The sequence below is a fragment of the Pantherophis guttatus genome, chromosome 14, assembly GCF_059756535.1.
Source record: "Pantherophis guttatus breed Tessera chromosome 14, ASM5975653v1, whole genome shotgun sequence".
Lineage (NCBI taxonomy): Eukaryota > Metazoa > Chordata > Lepidosauria > Squamata > Colubridae > Pantherophis > Pantherophis guttatus.
The window spans coordinates 16,720,024-16,728,705 of record NC_142076.1 but is presented as its reverse complement, the minus strand read 5'-3'; the positions used below and the strand labels follow the sequence as shown (position 1 = coordinate 16,728,705).

At 47.9% G+C, this 8,682-nt stretch overlaps 1 protein-coding gene across 7 annotated transcripts in view; it reads left to right on the top strand.

Moving 5' to 3' along the window:
- Positions 1-2,427: 2,427 nt before the first annotated feature.
- The window catches only part of USP42 (ubiquitin specific peptidase 42), a 41,788-nt gene continuing 35,533 nt past the window's right edge, over positions 2,428-8,682 (top strand). For 4 of the 7 annotated variants that reach the window (XM_060692877.2, XM_034438788.3, XM_060692873.2 and 1 more), the window contains exon 1: positions 2,449-2,620. The gene's annotated coding sequence lies outside the window, so the exon portion shown is untranslated. Of the gene's footprint in view, positions 2,621-3,104; positions 3,390-8,682 lie in introns of those variants that run through there. The other 3 variants (XM_034438789.3, XM_087878545.1, XM_060692874.2) reach the window with 3 other exon arrangements.

The following is an 8,682-nucleotide window of genomic DNA, read 5'->3' as shown; positions in this document are numbered from 1 at the left end:
ACCGTTTTCACACTTACGACTATTGCAGCCACCCCATGGTCAACGTGTGCAAAATCGAGACCCATGGCAACTGGCTCATATTTATGACAATTGCAGTGTCCCATAAACGTGTGATTCCCTTTTGCGACTTTCTGACAAGCAAAGTCAATGGGGAAACCAGATTCATTTACCAACCATATCACTAACTTTTAACAACTGCAGTGATTCACTTAACAACATTGGCAAGAAAGGCCATAAAATGGGGCAAAATCCACTTCATGCCCCACTTAGCAAGAGAAATTTTGGGTTCAATCGTGATCATGAGTCAAGGACTACCTGTGCCAAGGAATCCAATAAAATTAGGTCAGGTAAATACACCATCAACTAATTCAAAAGCCTTTTCCAGCAAGTGAAGGATGCATGGGAACAAAGCATATATCTGGAGAATGTTTTTAAAAGCCCGCTCGTGTCAAAAATGAGAAATGAATACGAATGAGAACAGCTAACTTTATCATATGCATTTCCCCGAAATAATAAATGCATTCCCACTGCTAAGATAGCATTCAGATCAATTATTTTATTTAAATGTGGATGGTACCTTAACGTGATAAAACTATGCAGCATTAATCCCATTACAGCTCAGCAAGCCTGGTTTTTGCTGAATTTCATCCGTGATATTCTTTTTTTGGATCTGGTAGAAAATATGCTTTTTAATTTGTATGAGTATTCAATAGGACGTCTTTTTTTTTTTTTTTTAAAGTCATATTTTACGCAGGAGGCATCTGTGTCAAGCTAATGGGGCCATCCGTTTCCCAGGGGAATATGCAGTTCAGAAACTCAGCAAACAGAGAGGCGATTAATTAAATCACATCTTCCTGGTAATTGAACATTATACTATAGCGAAGCCTTGTGTTTTTTCACGAACTGTAACAAAAATTTACAATAGACGCTCCTGTTCACTTTTGATCTCTTCACTCATTGAAGTTCCTACGAACTTGCTAGAGGATTTTTCAATCTCCTGTCAAAACCCAGCAGATTTCAAAAATGAGTGCCTGCTATTTAAAGGCGCTTGGAAACTCTGAATTTTTGTGAAATTAACCAGCACTGTTCTACATTCACACATCTTTTATCATGTTTTTTTTTTCTTCCCAAGAGCAGAGATATTTGTGCAGGAGACATAGAACTGGGGATGATCTATAGTGCTAATTCAGCAGGAAGTCAATTTTTTTGAGATAAGTAGGAAACGTGGGGTGTCTACACCATTTTGATAAGCTCCTATGAGTTGGCAGTGCTCATTAGAACAGGATTTTTCTCTATATCTCTCTCTCTCTTTCTATCTTTCTCTCCCTCTGTCTTTCTCTCTCCTTCTCTTTCCATCTTTCTCTCCCTCTCTTTCTATCTTTCCTCTTTCTCTCCCTTTCTATCTTTCTTTCCCTCCCTCTTTCTTTTTCTTTTTCTCTTCTCTCTTTTGCACTTTCTCTCCCTCTCTATCTTTCTTCCTCTTTCTCTCTCCCTTTCTTTCTCTCCCTTTCACTTCCTCTCTTTCTCTCTCCCTCTCCCTCTTTTTCTCCCTCTCTCTCAAAGAGACCCTTTCTAACTTTCCCTTTCTTTCTCTCCCTTTCTCTCCCTCTCTTCCTCTCCCTTTTTCTGCCTCTCTCTTTCTCTTCCTCTTTCTAACTTTCTCTCCCTCTTTCTATCTTTCTCTCCCTTTCTATCTTTCTGTGTCTCCCTCTTTCTCTTTCCCTCCTCTCTTTCTATCTTTCTCTCCCTGTCTTTCTCTCTCCTTCTCTTTCCATCTTTCTCTCCCTCTCTTTCTCTTTCTCTCTTTCCATCTTTCTCTCCCTCTCTCTATCTCTCTCTTTCTATCTTTCTCTCCCCTTCTCTCTCTCTCTCTTTCCTTCTCTTTCTCTCCCCTTCTCTTTCCATCTTTCTCTCCCTCTCTCTCTCTCTTTCTCTCCCCCTCTCCATCTTTCTCTCCCTCTCTCTCTCTTTCTCTCCCTCTCTCTTTCTATCTTTCTCTCCCTCTCTTTCTCTTTCTCTCTCTCTTTCCCCTCTTTCCATCTTTCTCTCCCTCTCTCTATCTCTCTCTTTCTATCTTTCTCTCCCCTTCTCTCTCTCTCTCTTTCCTTCTCTTTCTCTCCCCTTCACTCCATCTTTCTCTCCCTCTCTCTCTCTTTCTCTCCCCTCTCCATCTTTCTCTCCCTCTCTCTTTCTATCTTTCTCTCCCTCTCTTTCCATCTTTCTCTCTCTTTCTCTCCCTCTCTCTTTCCATCTTTCTCTCCCTCCCTCTCTCTCTCTTTCCCCCTCTTTTTCTTTCTATCTCTCTCTCTCTCCCTCTCCCTTCCCCTCCCGCCCTCCCAAAGCTCCAGCTGGGCCACGCCCCTCGGCGGCCCCTCCCCGGCGCCTGCGCGCGCCAGATCGCGCCCGGCCCCCGCAGCGCCCCCTGCCGCCCGACGGCGTGCAAGCGCCGCCTGTGATCCCCGTGTGACCCAGAGGCGCGCCGGCCGCGGAGGCCCCGGATGCAGGAGGCCGGGCGGAGCGGGGACGTCATTGTTCCCCGACACGGGCGAAGCAGGAGGCGGAGGCGGAGCGGACGGGCGGGCGGGCTGAGGCCAAGAGCGACCCGGCAGCGCCGAGCCAGGTAACTGAAGCGGCGGGAAAAGCGGGCGGGCGGGCCGGCGGGGAGAGGAGAGAGGAGGGCGGGCGGGCAAAGCACGCTAGGCCGCCGTTGGCCTGCACAAGCCCGGCCCGCCCCCCTGCTGAGGAGGGAGCGCCCCCTCCCACCTCCCTCCCTCCCTGGCCCCGCCCCCTCCTCCTCCTCCTCCCACGCGGGGAGGGGGGGCAGTTGGGGCGCCCCTCCTGGGGGAGGCGGGGGGGGTCGTGCACGCGGGGGGCCGGAGGGCCTCGGGAGGGACCCCTCCTCCTCCTCCTCCTCCAGGGCTGGTGGGGGGGGTCGCTTCGGGGGGGGGAGGGAGGTGTGTCTCCGCGCGCGGGGCGGGGGGGGTCTCTTCGCCCTGCCTTCCCCTCCCCTCCCCCACCCCCGTGTGATTTGGCGGGCTCCCTCCTGCTGGGTCTTAACTCCCCCTCCCCCCCCTCCTCGGCCTGCTGGGGATGATGGGCTTTGCAGGGCAGCCCGGGGGGAAGAGCGGGGTCCCCTCTGGCCGGCCGCTGACCTCCCTCCCTCCTATCCTGACCCCCCCACTCGCTTACCTGCCGCAGCGAACAATGAGCGCACCTGGAGGGCGGATTTGGGGGTTGGGGGTGATGATCTCTCTCGGTGCCCAAGCCGCCTTTCTCCCCGACGCTTTGCCCCAGCCCTCCGGGGCTTTGCTACGGTAGATAGGGAGGCCGACCCGGGCGCCTCCATCCTGGGCTGCGGGTCCGCCGACTCTGCACGTGCGGGCACAAAGGTTTGCAGAGAGGGATCTTCTTTTGCAGAGACGGGTCTTGTTTGCAGGGAGGGATCTTGTTGGCAAGGAAGAATCTTGTTGGCAGGGAGGGATCGTGTTTGCCCAGAGGGGTCTTGTTTGCAGGGAGGGATCGTGTTTGCAGAGAGGGATCTTGTTTGCAGGGAAGGATCTTGTTGGCAGGGAAGGATCTTGTTTACAGGGAGGGATCTTGTTTGCACGGAGGGATCTTGTTTGCACAGAGGGATCTTGTTGGCAGGGAGGGGTCTTGTTGGCAGGGAAGGATCTTGTTTACAGGGAGGGGTCTTGTTTGCACAGAGGGATCTTGTTGGCAGGGAGGGGTCTTGTTGGCAGGGAGGGGTCTGGTTTGCAGAGAGGGATCTTGTTGGCAGGGAAGGATCTTGTTTGCACGGAGGGGTCTTGTTTGCACAGAGGGATCTTGTTGGCAGGGAAGGATCTTGTTTGCACGGAGGGGTCTTGTTTGCACAGAGGGATCTTGTTGGCAGGGAAGGATCTTGTTTGCACGGAGGGGTCTTGTTTGCACAGAGGGATCTTGTTGGCAGGGAAGGATCTTGTTTACAGGGAGGGATCTTGTTTGCAAGGAGGGGTCTTGTTTGCACAGAGGGATCTTGTTGGCAGGGAGGGGTCTGGTTTGCAGAGAGGGATCTTGTTGGCAGGGAGGGATCTTGTTGGCAGGGAGGGATCTTGTTGGCAGGGAAGGATCTTGTTTGCACGGAGGGGTCTTGTTTGCACGGAGGGGTCTTGTTTGCACAGAGGGATCTTGCTGGCAGGGAGGGATCTTGTTGGCAGGGAGGGATCTTGTTTGCACAGAGGGATCTTGTTGGCAGGGAGGGGTCTGGTTTGCAGAGAGGGATCTTGTTTGCAGGGAGGGGTCTGGTTTGCAGAGGGGGATCTGGTTTGCAAAGAAGGCTTGTGGGCTGCTGCTCTGTAGAAGCATCCCTCCCTCTCTTTCTCTCTTTTGCTCTCTCTTCCTCTCCCTCCCCCCCTCCCCCCTGTTGCTAAGGGAGACTGTTGCCCCATTTTACGACCTTTCTTGCCACGGCTGTTGAATGAATCACTGCAATTGTTAAGTTAGTCATGCAGTTGTTAAACGAACCTGGTTCCTCCCTTGACTTTGCTTGTCAGAAAGTTACAAAATGATCACATGGACCCTGGACAACTCTCATAAATATAAACTATGAACCAGTTGCCAAGCGTCCAAATTTTGATGGCTGGACCACAGGGATGCTGTGAGTGTGAAAATAAGAGATCTTGTTTGCAAAGAGAGCTTGTGGGTTGCTTGTTTGGTACCAGTAGAAGCATCTACGCTCTGCTTCATAACCGTTCATGGTTATCTCACAACTATATCCTTAACACCTCCCTCCCTCCCTCTCTCTCTTTCTCTCTTTCTCTTTCTCCCCCTCTTCCTCTTCCCCACCCTTGTCCTCCTTTGTTTGAGCACTTCTGAATTATTTCGTCTCCTACCTCTGCAGGTTTCACTTGAATGCTCCCACTGTATTATTGCTCCCTGTTTTTGAGTCACCCCTATTTTGAGCAAATAAATCCCACTTCTCCTTTAGTTTGTCAGCAGCCTGTCTTCCTTCCTTCTTTCCTTCCTTCCTTCCTTCCTTCTTTCTTTCCTTCCTTCCTTCCTTCCTTCCTTCCTTCCTTCCTTCCTTCCTTCCTTCCTTCCTTCCTTCCTTCCTTCCTTCCTTCCTTCCTTCCTTCCTTCTTTCTTTCTTTCTTTCTTTCTTTCTTTCTTTCTTTCTTTCTTTCTTTTTCTTTCTCTCTCTCCCTCCCCTCCCAGCCTGCCTGATCTTTCTGTTGCATTACTTACCTTCACTTTTGCCTTCTTTTCTTGCCCTGTCCACATTCCTCCCTCCGCCTGCTGAAAGGGGTGACTTTTTAAAGTCACTTGTGTCATTGGTGTGTTTCTTCCCCGCTTGGTTGCCATGGCCACTGCCTCTTAAACCAAGAGTGATTCCTTTACAGTCCCGGCTTGTCTTTCCTGCCCCCCCTGCGCCTGGGAATCAGCCCTTGGGGTGGTGGGGATGGAAATGAAGCCAGGGAGGGGTTGCACATTCTCTGTGGCATCTCAGGCCTGAGTTGGCACTCCCCTGTTTCTCTCTCTTCCGATTTGTGAAGTGTTGCAGCAGATGCCACCAGATTCCGACAAAGGTGGTGAATCTTTCTCTCGCGTGAATTTTTGCTGCATGACGTGTAGAGATGAAGTTGCTTTTTCCTTTAATGCAAATGATACAGCTCTGACACAATAAATGGTAATAATTGGTAATACACCGAGATATTAATATACCAAGTAGTATATTTGGTAATATAACCAAGGTAATAATACAGATCGTCCTCGACTTATAACCAAAATTCCTGTTGCTAAGCGAGACATCCGCTAAGCGAATTTTGCCCCCCATTTTACGACCTTTCCTGCCACAGTTGTTAAGCGGATCACTGAAGTTGCCAAGTTAGTCTTAAGAATTTGGGGTGTTTTAAATTTCGTTTTCCAGGCCAAATTATTTAATTGTATTTTAATGCTTTTTTTAACATTTGTATTATATGTATTTTATCTGGCTGTTCACCGCCCTGAGTCCTTCGGGAGTAGGGCGGTATACAAATTCAATAAATAATAATAATAATAAAATAATAGTCACACGGTGGTTAAGTGAATCTGGCTTCCCCATTGATTTTGCTTGTCGGGAGGTCGCAAAAGGGGATCGCGTGACACCTCCCCCCCCAGGACACTGCAACCGTCATAAGTGTGAGTCAATTGCCAAGTGGCCGAATTTTGATCGTGAGACCGTTGGGGATGCTGCCTCAGTCATAAATATGAGCCAGTTGCCAAGCATCTGAATTTTTATCACGTGATGCAGCGACTGTTGTAAGTTTGATGAAGAACAGTCGTCACTTTTTTCAGTGCCGTAACTTCGAACGGTCACTAAATGAACAGTTGTAAATCGAGGACTACTTGTAACTGAGAACGGGATGGGGAATATAGTTTTTCCTTCCCACATAGGATACGTCCCACATAGGATGCGTGCCTGTCAGATGCTTCTGTAACATTAGTTTCCAGGACTAAAGGAAATTGACTTTTTACAGCTGGTCTGCTTGCTTTCACTATAGACTGATTCCTTCTCTGAGCTGCTTTATAGAAATGTTAGCCTCTGTTGGCATAAATAATTCCTTGTAACACTGAAACTATGGCCGTAAATCTACCTCAAAAGGAGCCTCAAACACACAAAATATTCTTTGCAAGTTAATTGCTTTTTCAGGCAAGCCCGGTGAGATCAGATCCGTTAAGAGAATCCGCTAACTTAGTTGTAAAAAGTGGTTGTTAAATTGGAAAGGTTCAGGCTACAGATCAAAGCTGGAGGAGGGAAAAGAATTAGAGGCACTTAAAAATGAAACGGTTTAGCATCAAAAGTAAGCGAACCATGCGCTGTTTTACTTAAAAATAGAACTAGTGTAAGTGGGAGGGGGTGGTTTTTTTTGCTAGAAGTTCACATTCATCCTCATCTCGGTCCCTAAAATAATTCTAGGTTTCTAATTAGAGAGCTAATGAATTTTATCCTGGCATTTGTTCTGCTGTAAGATGTGTTCTGTTGAATAGAATAGAATGACAGAGTTGGAAGGGACCTTGGAGGTCTTCTAGTCCAACCCTCTGCTTAGGCAGGAAACTCCGCCTATACCATTTCAGACAAATGGACTTGTTTGCAGGGAGGGATCTTGTAGGTTGCTTACTTGGTAGAAGCATCCCTCCCTTCCTTTCTTTTCTTTCTCTCTCTCTTCCTCTCCCTCCTCCCCTTTCTGTTTCTAAGGGAGATTTTGTTACATGAATTTTGCAAGGAAGGTCATAAAATGGGGGCAGAACTCACTTAACAAATGTCTCACCTAAGAACAGAAATGTTGGGCTCCATTGTGGTCATAAGTCAAGGATTACCTTTACTTGTCTGCCTACATCCTCATAATAATGGATTCAAACCACCTTGTATATTGTCCTAAACTCTCATATATTTGGCTTGATTTTAATTCATCAGCTTATCAACCTAACTATTGTAGTTTACTAATATGAACCATGGTTCGTGGGGATCTTTTGAACCTGCAGCACAACATTTCAACTTTCTGGAGGGTTCAAGAAAGCGGCATCACCACAAAAGATGTGACTGAAAATGTGAAGCTTGGGACGGGGTGTGTTTTAAGGATGCAAAGAAGAATGGAGAGGTTTTGAAAAGGAAACCATTACCACTCATTCTAGGGAAGCGAAGGAGACAGCGGTCAGGACAGGGCAGTTAACCCTGTCCTGACCGCTGTCTCTTCGGTCCCCAGAAAGGGCGTTCAGGTAAGACAACGCCCCTTCCCCTTAAAACCCCTCCAAACTGGTCCCAGACAGGAGAGGTTTTAATGGTGGTTGCCTTGGAAGAAAATTCACAACCATTCCAAGCCTTTAAAATGTGTGTGTGTGTGTGTGTAGGTCTTTGGTTATTCAGGTTTTCTCCCACGTAAAATTGGAAGTGTCTTGGCGACGTTTCCACGAAGTCTCATTCGTCATCTTCAGGCTGGTGTTTTCGGCTTCGTGCTTCTAGGAGCAATGTGAGATCGCAGCTATTTCTTCCCTTTAACTGCTAGTGGGGGTGTGAACTGATTGGGTGGGAGCTTGGCTGTGCTCTGATTGGGTGGAGGTGTGTTCTGATTGGATGGGGGGGTTGGCTGTGCTCTGATTGGATGGGGGTGTGTTCTGTTTAGGTGGGGGCTTGGTTGTGCTCGTGTTAGTCTGAGTTTTATATATATATATAGATATAAATTTAAGCACACAACACACAAAATGCCAAAAATCACACTGTGCAAAATTGGTCACTTTGCAAACACTGTAAGATTTGGGGCCTGGAGGAAGTCACTGATTTGCCCATAGCTGTTTTACAACTTAGTAAAAAAACTTATGAATCAGGTTAGTAGGGACCTGTTCAGGAAACCATGGTTTAAAAAAAGAAAAAAATGATAGGTGTGATGTTTGAAGCGTATCTTCTGTTTCGTTCAGCTTCTTCTCGGCTCTCACACAGTTTTGTCGTATGGGAGAGACATACCTGCAGGGCTAAGGGTGAGAGCAGCCGAGTTTAGGGATTGTGCTTCTATTTCCAAATTATTCTAAAAATGTTAATCTCTGCATCAGCGGGAGATTTGGTGCTATCAGTCAATGTGGACGAAGGATTCCAGGAAGCCTTGAGTTAAAGCAGGAGTCTCCAACCTTGGCAACTTTAAGCCTGGTGGACTTCAACTCCCAGAATTCCCC